The following is a 14,657-nucleotide window of genomic DNA, read 5'->3' on the forward strand; positions in this document are numbered from 1 at the left end:
GTTTCTGAACACCCATTTGGTGCCAATGACATTTTTATGCTCCGGCCTGGGTACCAAGGACCATGTACCATTTTTCTCTATCTGATCAAGTTCCTCTTCCATTGCCTTGATCCAGTCTTCATCTTTATGAGCCTCTTTGAATGATTTAGGCTCAAATTCATAGATCATACATGAGTTTTCTTTGAGCTTTATTCTTGTAAGGATTCTTGCCTCGTTATCTCCTATGATCTACTTAGGATCATGATTCAGCTTGACATACCGAGGAATAGTCTTGACTAGTTCTTCTTGCTTTTCCTCTTCATCCTCATCTTCATCAGTATCAACATTCACCGGTTTAGGAACACTATTACTGGTACTTGGTTGACTGACAACCGGTTCCTAGAAGGTTGCAACCGACTCATTTACAACTTGCTCACTGCTAGTTTCCTTCGGTTTCTCGTAGGTTTCATCAACTCTCACATTGATACTTTCCATAATTCTCTGAGTCCTATTGTTGAAACACTTGAGAGCTTTACTCTTGGTGGAATATCCTAGGAATATTCCCTCATCACATTTTGCATCAAATTTTCTCTGGTTTTCACTCCTCTTGATGTAGCATTTGCTACCAAACACTCTAAAGTAGCTAACCATAGGTGTCTTACCGGTCCAGTACTCATAAGGAGTTTTATCCTTACCTTTCTTGATGAGTACCTGGTCCATTGTGTAGATTGCAGTGCTCACCGCTTCTCTCCAAAAGGTGTGAGCTACCTTTCCTTGAATCAACATGGTTCTAGCTACTTCAACCACAGTCTGGTTATTCCTCTCTGCTAGGCCATTCTACTGTGGAGTCCAGGGGGCAGACAGTTGCCTCTTGATGCCAAATTCTTCACAATACTTGTTGAATTCACTGGAAGTGAATTCCCCTCCTTGATCAGTTTTGAGACACTTGATCCTTTTACCGCTTTCCTTCTCCACTAATTCTCTGAAAGCTTTGAACTTCACAAACGCTTCAGACTTGTCTTTCAAGAATGTGACCCACATCATTCTTGAGCAGTCATTAGTGAGAATCATGAAGTACCTATCACCCTGCACACTTCTAGTTTTCATAGGACCACACAAGTCAGTATGCACAAGATCAAGCAAGTTGTCAGCAGTGAAAGATTTACCTTTAAAGGTCAAGGAAGACATTTTCCCCAATTGACACTCTCTGCACAAGATATTATCCAGTTTGCTTAGCACCGACAACCCTCTAACTGCCTTGATCTTACTAGCCTTCACAATGTTATCAAAGTTTACATGGCAGGGTCTCCTATGCCATATCCAGCTATCATCAAACTTAGCCATAAGACATGTACTTATATTTGCATTCAGATGAAATAGGTTACCTTTGGTCTGCATGCCAGTGGCCATGGATTCACCATCTTTTCCTTTGATTCTGCAAACTCCATTCTTGAATTCCAGAATGAGGCCACTGTCATTCAGCTGGGCAACACTCAGAAGGTTGTGTTTGAGACCATCAACCCAATACACATTGTTAGCACTTCTCTTTCCATTCAGAGAGATGGACCCTCTGCCTTTGACCATGCATGGTGCATCATTGCCAAAGCGAACCACACCACCATCATACTCCTCCAAGGATAGAAACTTGCTCCGGTCAGCAGTCATATGGTGAGAACAACCACTATCAATGATCCACTCATTGGAATTATCGAACCGGGAGACAAGAGCCTTCTTATCTGACACATCTTCTTTGACAACAACAAACACAATATCTTCATTTTCTTCATCCTTTGACTCTTCATCTGTGACACCTTCATCAACTGCCACAAAACAGTTTCTCTGGTTTCCTCCTTTGAATTTCTTGAACCTTTCCGGTTTGTCCTTGTTATTGACATTAGGATAGTTTATAGCAATATGTCCTATCCGGTTACAAGAAAAAACATTTCAAAGGTAGCTTACCTTTGTATTTAATGGTTCCTTTAGGAAGCTTCCTGGCAAGGAGAGCTTCAAATGCCATCAGAATCTCCTCATCATCATTTCTCTACTCTGTCTAGGTTCACCACTAGTGCTAGCTTCTTTTCCTTTTCTGGATGGTATGGCAGAGGCTTTAAAAGCTGATTCAGTCTTTTGAACATTGCCATCAAAACTATTTAGTTCATAGGCTGTCAACTTTGCTATGATGGAGTCCAAAGATACCTTAGTCTTGTCTATTGATCTCAGCTCCTGAATAGTAGCAACCCTTATTGCATAGATTGGCAATAGGGATCTCAGGAATTTGCTTACCGCAGTGGAATCTTCTATTTTACCACCTGCACTCTTGATATCTCCAACTACTGTTTTGATTCTTATTCCATACTGCTGAATGGGCTCACCTTTAACCATTCGTATATCTTCAACCTTCCCTCTCAGGCTTTCTTCCTTAACCTATTTTATATGTTCATCACCACCATAGATATTTTCAAGAGCATCCCATACCTCTTTGGGATTTACCTTGTCTTGAACATCAATAAACTCAATGTCAGATAGGCTACTAATAAGGGCTTCCATGACTTGCCCATTTTCTTGTATCTCTCTCTTTTGGTCATTGGTGAGAGTATTGGTGGGGGCAACATAGACATTCTCAACATAGCTCCAGTGTTTAGCACCCATGCTTCTGATGAATATCTTCATCCTATCTTTCCATATACCAAAATTTTCCCTATTAAACTTTGGACCTTCCCTCTTCATCATTTGACTGGGATCTTTACCTCAAGTGGTTAAGCTTATAATATAAAGGACCTGGAGGAAGCTCTGATAGTGATTGATAACTCAATGATGATCAAATAGTACCAAACCAGTATTGAGAGGGGGGGGGGGTGAATCAATATAGATAAAATACAGTTTTTAAACCAGTTCAATAACAATTACTCCAAATGACTGGCAAACAGTGACACCGGTTTCAAGCAGAGTGAAACCAGTAAACCCAGAACAACTAAAACAATCATAAACTAGTTACTCATTTATCTTCCTACTCAACTCAGAACTACACTGCCATTTCACCCTTATGTATGAACAGGTAATCTATCATCATATCTTCATAACAATTAGTTCAACATGTTTTATTGACAGGCATACAACACAAAACCATCATATGCTTAACAGGTAATAACAAAGCATCACAAGATAAAAGCATCACACATGACACACTTATTTTTCACGTGGAAACCCAACTAGGAAAAACCACGGTGGGGATGAATACCCACAAGCTTGTTGTTGAACTCTTTGGAAGTTCACTCTGTTAGGAGCCTTGTCCTATTAAAGACAAATAAAATAGGTTCTGTTAGGAACCGATCTTGTTAGGGATCACTCGGTTAAGGGATGGATACAATACCCAATTAAGGGTTAAACCTTGTTACAGGTTACCTTGTTAGAGGATTTCAAGAACTCAATAGCTAAAGGATTTCCAAAGCTCTCTAGCTTACCAGATCTCAATAACTTTGAGTTACCCTGTTAAGGGATTTACAACAAGCCGGTTAAGGCTACCTTGTTAGGGGATTTTCCAACTATTGAGGTGGTTAGAGATCAATAGGTACTTCAATGATCTGATAACAACACTCAATGCTAATGCAGATCCACTTAAGCTCCTCTTCACCTTCTGCACTTACACTCTGCAGGCATCACTTTCCTCCTCTGGTTTGGCAAGTATTACATATCCCTTCTTGTGGATACTCACACACAACTTTTACCAACAACCCTTGAAAGAGTCACAACGTCGACCTTATAGAAAATAGTTAGGTCGGAAGCATAAACCCTAAACCCTAAACCTAATGGGCTAAGAAATTCAAACGGTTCAATCCTGACCGTTGAGCATACTGCAGTAATCTCCATCGTTGGTTTTTTGCCATTTTACAGTCTTCTCATATTCCCAAGGTAGATAGGCAAGATCTTCTTTCCACTATTTCCTTGGCGGTTGATAACCCATCACACGTTATTAGTGTTTTATAGTCTTCTCTTATTCCCAAGGTAGATAGGCAAGATCTTCTATCTTGCTATCATGCTAACTCATTGCACAAAATCACCAGTTGAGCCACATAGGCTTGAAGCACTTCAATCGGAAACCCTAAGGTTGAGACTATGAACCAGTAGTCATTCAACACTTCCATGTGCCAGTTCCATAACCATATGCTGGTTCACACCTTTGCAACATATTAACATCAATGACAACATACGATGTCGTTATGTCCACACACTGGTTCTCATAATGCCAACATGAAAATCTCCATGACTTGTTTTTGAGAGAATAGCAACAATATGGAGAGTGGATCTAGAATAGTTTATTGTAAATACTAAATGCATTAACCATTTCAAAAGGTGTATTAGGTCTCTCTTTAATGATTTAGTTATGAATTTTATAGTGTGTAATGACCAAAGTGGAGCGTGATTTAAACCTAATTTGTCTATCATTTTGCTGGATAGTTTTGCTTTCCAGGGAATTGGTTACTTGATTTAACCAAAGCACAATATGAAGTCCAAGAAAAGAAGTTTGTAAAGAAGGTACTTTCTCTTTGATCCTTTTGCATTTACGACTTCTTCTAGTAGGCTTATTTGTCAACCACAGTGATTATCATCTCATATATATATATTCTTTAAGCTTTCTTTGTTATGCTCTTATATAGATCTCAATTTAGCCAATAATTCTGAAACAATTGAAGTTATAGTTGGTATTACTAAATAATGGTATTTCAGATTTAGTGATCCATAATTAGTAGTTCAATGATAGAGTTGAGGAATTTTATATCATATACAAACTTTTTCAAATATCATTATTAAATTTTACTTTTATATTTTTTGATATTAGTTTTTTAGAATTCATATAGTAAACAAGAAATTAATTCTAAAATTAACTTCATATATTTTTTGATCCATATTTTCAATTCAATGATCTATCATTAATAATTTAGTGATAAGAGTTCAAGAACTCTACAACATGTAGTGTCTTTAAAAGTATCACTTTTACCTCCATGTTTTGGTTGACCATTTGTTAATTGTTTTCTATATTTCTATATCCATTGATACTTAGCATTGTTTTCTAATCCAAAATGCTCTCTTTCTACAAATACACTATATCAAACTTAATGCATTACTAACGAGTATTTGTTACTTGTAGGATGGCACAAAGACCAACGTTGGCATAGACCATATCAATAGCTACATAGTTGAGTTTCAACTTCATAATTGGCACACATGCATGTGGTATCTTCTGGATTTGTGAGACGTTGGGCATTAGCAAAAAACCAAACTGTCTATAAATATAGTAGATTTGTTTAATATAGTATTCGCACATTTGCATATCATTTTGTAGAGTGATCATGCTCTTGATGAGCCTCGAGTCAGGAATTTGAGTAATTCACTAGTCAAACAATTTCCAAAAGTAGCATTTATGCATTACAAGATGTTATGGTGGTTAGGTTTGACAGAAGACTACCTTGCATTAAAATTTGACTCTGATCCAATATTGTTATATTGAAAGTGATCAGAAATGACATGAATAGCATCTCAAGATTTTGATTTTGGGTTAAAAATTGATAATTTTCTAGGTTTATATCAATTGGGAGTACAATATCATTTAGGATATTTTTTTTCCTTTCAGACTAAGGTTGATGTGGAAATGAGTTCAAAGTTGTTGAATTGTATTTGTTCAATTGTATTTCATCTAGCATTTTGTATTTCAAAGCTATTGAATTATGTTTCATGATTACTTCAATTTTTTGTGTAGAACATTAAGTTGAACGATCATATTACACAAGCTCACCTAGCTTGCAGCTGAATCCATATCATTTAGATTTGGAATTCAATGCCTACAAAAGCTATTAATGTAGATATGTGCTCACTTGTATGTGTTTTTTCATGCTAGTTTTGCGGTAAATGTTTAGCTTTTGACACCCTTCTAAATGAAGCTCATTTGGATTTGGAATTCAATGCCTATAAAAGCTAGTAATTCAGAGATGTGCTCACTTGTATGTGTTTATTTATGCTACTGTTACTGTAAATGTTTAGCTTTTATTTTATGTTCTATACAACTTAGCTGGTCTTCACCTTGACTAGACTTTAATGTGAAGAGTGCAACTGGAAGAAGATACTTGGGTAGATCTCTGGACTAATTCTAGTTATGCTACTTTTGAAAAACATTTGGGCCTTTTAAGGTCTCTTTTATGTTTGTGGGAATGATAAAAGAAAAAAGGCAGAGGGATGTAGTTTGGGTTTTAATTGTTAAAAGCAACCAACATATACTTTATATAGTGTTTGTAGTCACATAAATCTGTCCATTTTAATTAAATGAATATTTTATATTTATTTGATTAAAAATCCACTAGCCATCAGTTAATTAAATTAATATTTAATTAATTCATCTCCAAACATTCTTCTATTAATTAAATAAATTATTCAATTTATTTTAATTAATTCATTTAATCAAATTCCAATCAATTAAATAAATAAAATCAATTTATTTAATTAAAATCCCCCTTTTCCTCTTTTAAATAAATTAACATTTATTTAAATCATTTAAAAAACCCCCCCACTTGCATTTTCCTACAAATGCAACTTGCACACATTTATTGAAATAAATGAATTTTTATTTTAATAAAATCCCATTTTCCCTCACCCACCAAATCCACTTGCAAATCTAATCCTCTTCTAGATTCTTCTAATCACTTCTAATTAGCCTAAACCATCCCTTAATTATTGTCACATTCCTAAGCAAATGAGAGGTCACTTCTCAAACCTCAAAGTCTTTGATAACCATTAAAGGCTTTCAACCTTCAACCACTTAATTCTTCAAAGTCTTTGATAGCCATTAAAAGCTTTCAACTTCCAACCACTTAATTCCTCAAAGTCTTCAATAACCATTAATGGTTAACTCAAACCCTCTTACATGGTTAAAACATTTGTTTTAACTCAACCTTCACCCAACCCAAGGGTCTCATCAAGCCTTTAATGCTTTGACCATGATTATCTCTTAATCATTTGCACAAAGGTTTATCCTTGGATTAACTCTTAATCCAGTGGGTAATCCTAATTTAGGCTTGACCCTTACCTTCTAGATAACCATGAGGTCTCCTCAGGCATTTAATGCCTCCAACCCCTTCTCTCAACCCAACCCTATGTTGACACTTGTCACCATTTCGTTGGTGCAAATTATGCACATGGATCCCCAACTTTCAAGCTTGGCCCTTGATTAAACCTTTCAATCCTGGCCATCCATTGCTCCATTTTTCCTATAAATAGAGCTCATTTCTTCATAATCCAGATCCTGAAAACTTGTATGCATTTAACCTATAGGCATTTTAAGAGAGCATTTAGCATAGCATAACTAATATCTTTTTATTTTGGATAAAACAAATCATTTTAGTATCAATAGCTTAAACATTAGCTTCTTTATTTACATTTAGAGCTATACTACAATCTCAATCCTCCATAAGCATCCATAGTGCAAAAAAGCTGTTGAGAGCTACACTATTTTGGAACTTGGAGAGGAGAGGAACAAGGGAGAAAGGAGCTAAGGCCATGCTAAGAGACAATTGGAGATGTCTCATTATCTTTGCTTCTTTAGTTAGATACATTAGCATGTTTTTAGTGTCTCTCTTGGTATGCCTTTGTAGATTAGTTTTTGATTAACTAACACTAATGGTTTTGTGTCTTTTGTGTTATTTTGTCATTGACTAACCTTGTGCCATTTTGCAGGGCATCAGTGTTTAATTATAGTCATTTAAGAATTTATAGCATTTGCTCCAAGTATTTTTATTCAAGAATTATTCTATCTTTTAGTGTTCTTTCGATATTAGAACACGTATAGAGTCATTAGTCCTAGATTTATTACTTATTACTAAAATCTATGAAAACATTTGAGTTTTACAAATTGGTATCAAATTCTAAAATTTTAATAATTCAAATTAATGTGTCACCTCCTTCCTATTCTAGATAATTGTCATGATGGAATTGTTTTCTTAGTTATTTCTATATAAGGTATAATTTTGGATGGCAAAACATCAAAGAGAGCACAATGAAGGCATGGAGACTTTATGTTGGATGATTGGAGCTTTGCATTCAATAATATAGAGATTACATGGTAAGTCCAAACCTCTATCAAACAAAAACAAAATTGTTTTACCATTCTTTGGGCAGGAACTTCACTACTCTGCAACTCTTATTTTTTACCTTATTTTGCCTTTAATCAAGGTATCTAAGTCAACTAAGAAAAATTTGTGACTTAGTATTTAGGATTTAGATCTAGTTGGGGGTTTTGGGGATTCTCAGAACACGGAAAACCTTTGACATTTGATTTTTCCTTCCTTGTCTTCCTTTTTTCTCTTTACTATTGTTCACCATTTTTCTTCTTGGCCTGTCATTGAATGCCTTTCTTTTATCAAGGCTTATTCAAAATTTAGGAACTAGTCAAAACTTGGAGTAAGCACAAGAACTTGATCAAGGGTTTTGAGTATTTTTAGAACACCCAAAACTTCTGATTTCTCCCGTTGATCTAAATAATTTTATTATTTTCTTCTTATTGACCATCAAGGCTTAAGGTTGAGCTAAGAAACCATGTAAATCCTATCATCCTTGTCAAATACTTAAGCCTCATAGGAAACTACACTTTGCACATTGAGTCCTTGTAGAATACTTAAGCCTCATCAATATCTTCTTTTGTTTGAGTTCTCATCCCCATTAGAAACTCTTTTGAAGTTGTCAAAACAAAAAATGGTTCTTGAAACCTTGTTAGAGGATAATAAAGTTTTCAAAACCTGAAGAAACCTCCAACCTTTTTAACTTTAAATTTTTTTTCTTTCTTACATCACTATTGTGGTGAGTACATCATGATTTCTCAATGGGTCGACTTGCTTAAGTTTTGTTTAAGGAACTCCATGATATCATCTTTGCACTTTCAGAGTCCCTCTCCTTGCTCTCTGGTGCCCTTATGACACAACATGTTCTTCCCAAGTACTATAAATTGTTGCACTCTAAGCTTACTAATACCTCATTCACACATATCCACTATCTATTCCACTTCATACTCGGGTTGGTCGACCGCATTGGTTGACCCTCACTTGGAATATTTCTTAGTACAGATCTTCATTATTTGCATGATGAGGTCACAATTGACTAACATAAAAATTAGGGTGAAATTTGAGATGTAAAGCCAACCTTATCTTATAGGCTACCTTCCCAACCATGGTGGACATTTTAAACAATTGTAAAGGGCCCATCATCTGATTGATATGATAGATACATTCATTCCTCAAGGACGATTAAACTAATTTGGGTCCACACTCAAAAGACCTAATGACCTACATTGAACTCCACTGGTCTTTAGTTCAAATCAATGTTCCTATTCATTTCATCACCAAATTTGGTTATGCGGTACTTTTCCAAGTCTATTCTATTATTCCATTCCTTCAAAAATTGACTTGCATTAGTACTACTAGAGTTGCGGTAACCTTGTAAAATCATGTGTGGGGTCAATAGTTGGTATGCATTTCCAATTAGAATGTAGAAAATTGGCTTGATATTGACTTTTGGATAATATAGTTGAATTATATTGAGTCCAGTAGAGATGATCAATTCACTTGATCTACAAAGATAAGGTGCCTAATATAGTCTTCTATAATCACATTCATCCTCTTGGTCTATCCATCCATCTAAGGGTGATAGATAGTCAACATAAGAATTTTTGTGTCGATGGAACTAAAAAGAACTACCCAAAAATTGCTAATGAATTTAGAATCTTGATCCAAGATAATAATGAGTAGAAAGCCCTAGTACTTTACCATGAAGTGAAAAAAGTACTCAACCACATTGTTAGCACTACAAGGTTTTTTGCATGCAATGACAGTTCCATATTTGGAGAATCGTATATAAAAAAAACCAGTATTCTTGGTGATCCATCCACTCCTGGTAGCTAGATAGTAAAATCAATGCTATATTGGGTCATGATTGAATTAGCATAGGTAAGGGCTACAACAACTCTCTTGGAATTTTGTTCACTATTTTTCTTATTAACAAATCAAGAAAGTCTTGACATAATTCTAAACATCTTCCATTAGCTATGGTTAAAATAATTTCATCTCCAATAGATTAGTAGGTATTGTTGAACTTGGGTGTCCTATCCACATTGTGTTCTGGAGCTCATGTAGTTATTGTCTTAGGTTTTCCTGCTTAGGGATACAGACCTGATCCTAGGTAAATATCAACAAACCATCCTTGATACTAAAATATTGAGTCCTACCTTGCTTATCTTGATGCACTAGCTACATATCTTATGAATCCATCTCTAGACTCTCCTTGTTTTGTTAAAGGATCTATTCAAAGAGAATCACCCTACTATTTGAATCCTTAACATCACACAACTCATAGATCATAGTGTGTTGATTCTTTTGATTCAATGCATCAAATGAGCTACATTCCACTTATCAAGATTATAGATCAAGTCCATACCAAATTGCGTGATAAATTCCTACCATTAGGCTTTCTTGAGAGTTATCTTTTCTCATGTCTTAAAATAGGTGGAATTGATGTTGTTTGTCTTCGTCATGAAAGAGACACCCAAAAGATTGTACTACCAAACTCATTGATAATGAACAATGTTGATAATTTCTTTTTCATGAATAAGTTATTTTTTCTCCCTATAATTTATCTTTCATAATTAAAACACAAAAAGACGTCTTCCCAACATGAGGATTCCACCATAATAAAAATATGAAGCAATTGTCAATACTTTCAATATTTTCCCAAAATTAGGAAGAACCAACATCAGTTTTGCAACTAGTCACACCTTTAACACTTCAAAAGCTTCTTGCTACTTATCCATCTATCTCCAAGTGAGATCCTTATTGAGGAGGTTAGTGAGAGGAGGCACAAATTTTGAATTCCGAACCATGAACTTCCTATAGTAGTTAGTGAGATGCATGAATCGATGCACGTCGTGGACTAAGTGTAGTGTCTCCTAGTCTTGAATCACCCTTATTTTCTCAATGTTGATCTTGATAAATCCTTCACCAATTACATGTCCTACAAATTGGACTTCCTTTTGAGGAAGAAAGAACATTCTCCCTCTTATGAGAGGATGTTGGAAAAGGTTGTAGAGTCTAGATTTACACATACCTATCGTATTAGGTTGGAGGTTTCTAAATCCTTCTCAGCAAATGAATTTTGTGCATCTTTTAATCATGGTGTATTCCATGACATCAAATTTATTTGATAATTTATTTGATCGAATAGTTCACATGACTTGTCTATGCTTTCTCAACTTACTAGAGCTCTCAATTTTAATCTATACAAGTGATTATATTTAATATTTCTTACAAATATGGGCATTTCTCTTGTATGTCTAAGTACTCTTTCTCTCAAAGGATTTGAATGCCATGGACTCACTAGTACATTCAGGGCTAATTTCCGACTACCTATCGTCAGAATTTTGACTACTTTTTGTCAGACCACCGACAAATGAAGCCATCAAAAATGTGTCGTCGGTCCTGATGATGCCATTGAATGTCAGAATTTCGATGACATCGTGAACTCTTCCGACGGCGGCCATGATTGCTCCTCTGGCCAAAAATGTCGTCGGATGGCCGTCGAAATTCTGATGCTCCCCTAGTAATATGCATCAATGACTGTTCGACAAGGAAGTACCGTTGGACATACAACATCCTCGTCAGATGTTTCTTTAGTTGGCATTGGAATTCCGATGACAACCAGAAACTTTGCATCGACGAGAATGCTATTGGTCTGATGGTTTGGCCTTTGGTGCAAAGTTTAGTTGCCATCAAAATTTTGATGACTATTTATTTACAAATAAATAAATAAATTTGATTATTATCTAGATGTAAATCACACCTCATTGATATGTACAATGAATGGTATTCTATCCCCATCAACTACCAATAGGGGGCATATGTTTCAAGCTAATATGAGGCACACCATGGTTTAGATGGTCCAAATCCTAAGAGGATTGCATGAACCACTGAGTACTGGTAAACTTATTAAAAATGGGATCAAAGGGAGCAGCTCTGGTGTTGATAGGGAATTAGCTAACCCAAATACAAGAGCCTTTAAAGCCAATTTTCTGGAAAAGGGAGGGACAACACCAATGGAAGAAGAGCAACCCAATCACGGAGATGAAATGACTTTATCTACTTTATCTAAGTTAGTTGTTCTTGTTCTTCTTTGTTCTTTTCATAAGTTAGTTGTATGAGTCACATTTAGTTTGCAATGACTTTATCTACTTGAAACCTACTTTGGATATTTTTCTTAAGCTTGTAGCCTTTGACTCCCTTGCATGTTTTCAACATTTCCCCCCATCAGGTTTCCATTTTAGGTTATCAACCTAATGGGAATGGTACAACTCTATCTTACTTGTTACTTATAGGAATATTCCTAAAGAATCCCTACAAGTCCTGTCTTATTTGAGTTGTCTCATCTCATTTTATTTATTCCAAATATGTGGAATATTATATTTTCTTTGTATGAGGATTGTGGCACTTTGCACACACATAGGGTGTTAGATGGCATGCTTAGACTTGGGAGTTACATTTTTAACTCCACTCTCACCTTTATATATTTGAGGTGCCTCTCTCATTTCTTCATGGAAGCATTTCTATGCTAAGCTCACTCTCTCTTTCTCACATTGTAATTGTGGTGAAGGATTGAGGGTCTGATATCTCCATGTATCAGACATTTAAGGACAACAAGATTGAATACACACCATGTTCAATGAATAGAGATTAATTCACCTTGTGTTTGGTGATAGAGAGATGTGTGGGGCCCTATGCATCCGATCAAGAAGGTTGGAGATTATGTTGTAAAGGAAGAACACAAGAACTATTGACTCCTAGAAGGACAAATTGTGACAAATTGAAATTACTAGTGTCATTGCTGCAAAACAGAGTCTTGTTGGAGGGTTTGGGAGGTTGGAAGTCCAAGAGACTGGTCCTAGTTCTTGTGTAGGTTCTGCAAGTCAGTTTCAAGGGTTTTTTTTTAAAGGCATAGATGTATTGATTTGGCCTTTGGCCATGAACGTTGAAAGTCCTAATTGCAAAGGACTAGTAACCATCAATGATAGTATGTGTGGCATTATTGAGATCCACTAATTTGCACTTGTTATGATGTCACAAGCCCAAGACTAGTTTACCATGATGTTTATATTGCCTTGTAATGTTGGATCAAGCCTTGAAAGGGTGATCAAAGTCTAGTGGCGGCCAATAGGTGTGTCCAAGGGTACCCATAAAGGATGAGATATGAAACCATTGTCATTGTGAATTGAAACACTTGTGAATTTTTAATTTTTGAATTCTTATGTAATGGATTTGTTGATTATTGTTATCCAGTGAATGATGTTTTGGCCATTTCCTTATATTAAGTTCATTTCTATATCTTCTTAAGCATATTTGTTTATTTTACTTCGCCTTGGAAAAGTGAATGCAAAGAACCTATTGAAGATCTTATACTTAGTTCTCATAATCACAAGATGACTATGCTTGATCGAGTATTAGAGTGCGACATATCTACACACCAACAATACTAAAGGTAGACTAAAATTAAATAACAATTAACAAAATAGTGGAAGCATGTTAAATTTATAAAGAACTACTATCATACTTACAAACTTACAATAATGTCTTGAAAGTTATTTTCTTTGTCTATCATTTCTCTCAACTATCTTCAGTTTCTATTTGTTAGCTCTATTAGTTTATCTCAATTTATATATATCGGTGAGCATGCTAACATGAGTACAAGGATCATGTGACAAACACAATCACTTGCCAATTCTAGGGTTTCTACATATAATCAATCTATGCAGAATGAATTGGTCCCTAAGGAACCCTTGAAAGGGCTTTCTATCAATGGGTAGACAAAAGTGACGAAGTTTGCCCGACTATTGAACCATGGCCTACACTCCATTGTCTATATCTTTGCCTCATGATCACTATAATTAGTGGGAAGATATTGACAAGGGTATATGGATGCTTTCATTAAAGGAGTTGTTGCATATCCTTCCTCAATTGTGTAAACTACTTTATGTAAAAATCCATTGGATTTATATCTTAAGACTGAAATCTAAACTTAATTATTATTATAATGACATCAAGCAAACAATAAGGTAAAGAAAAATCGAAGCCAAGCAAGACCTTAGACAAAAGACCTTTGGTGATTAGAAGTGAAAGAAATAATTAAAATATTACAAACAACCATTTAACCTATGATATGGGATGATTATCGATGGAATCCACTACACAATTGCTAGGATTTGATTATTCTTTACCTTATTGTTTGCTTTATATCATTATAATAATAATAAAGTTTAGATTTCATTCTTAAGATATAAATCCAATGGAGTTTTACATAAAGTAGTTTACACAATTGAGGAAGGATATGCAAGAACTCTTTTAATGAAAGCATCCATTAAAAATCATAGCTGTTGTCACCTCATGAAATGTTATGATTGCAAGATAAGCATAGAATGGGTTTTTTAAAAAGGCTTTAGAATCTTTCAAGAAAATGTGATTGGCATGGTGAAACCCTTGTGAGAAAAAAACCACATCAAAGAGAACAATGCTTGTGTTATTCCTTCAAATGGGTTACAAGAATACTTCTCTCTAAATTCCTCTGGCACTTTATTACTGCTACAACCTACAAAACAACTTGTC

The sequence above is a fragment of the Cryptomeria japonica genome, chromosome 2 (genome assembly GCF_030272615.1).
Source record: "Cryptomeria japonica chromosome 2, Sugi_1.0, whole genome shotgun sequence".
Classification (NCBI taxonomy): Eukaryota; Viridiplantae; Streptophyta; class Pinopsida; order Cupressales; family Cupressaceae; genus Cryptomeria; species Cryptomeria japonica.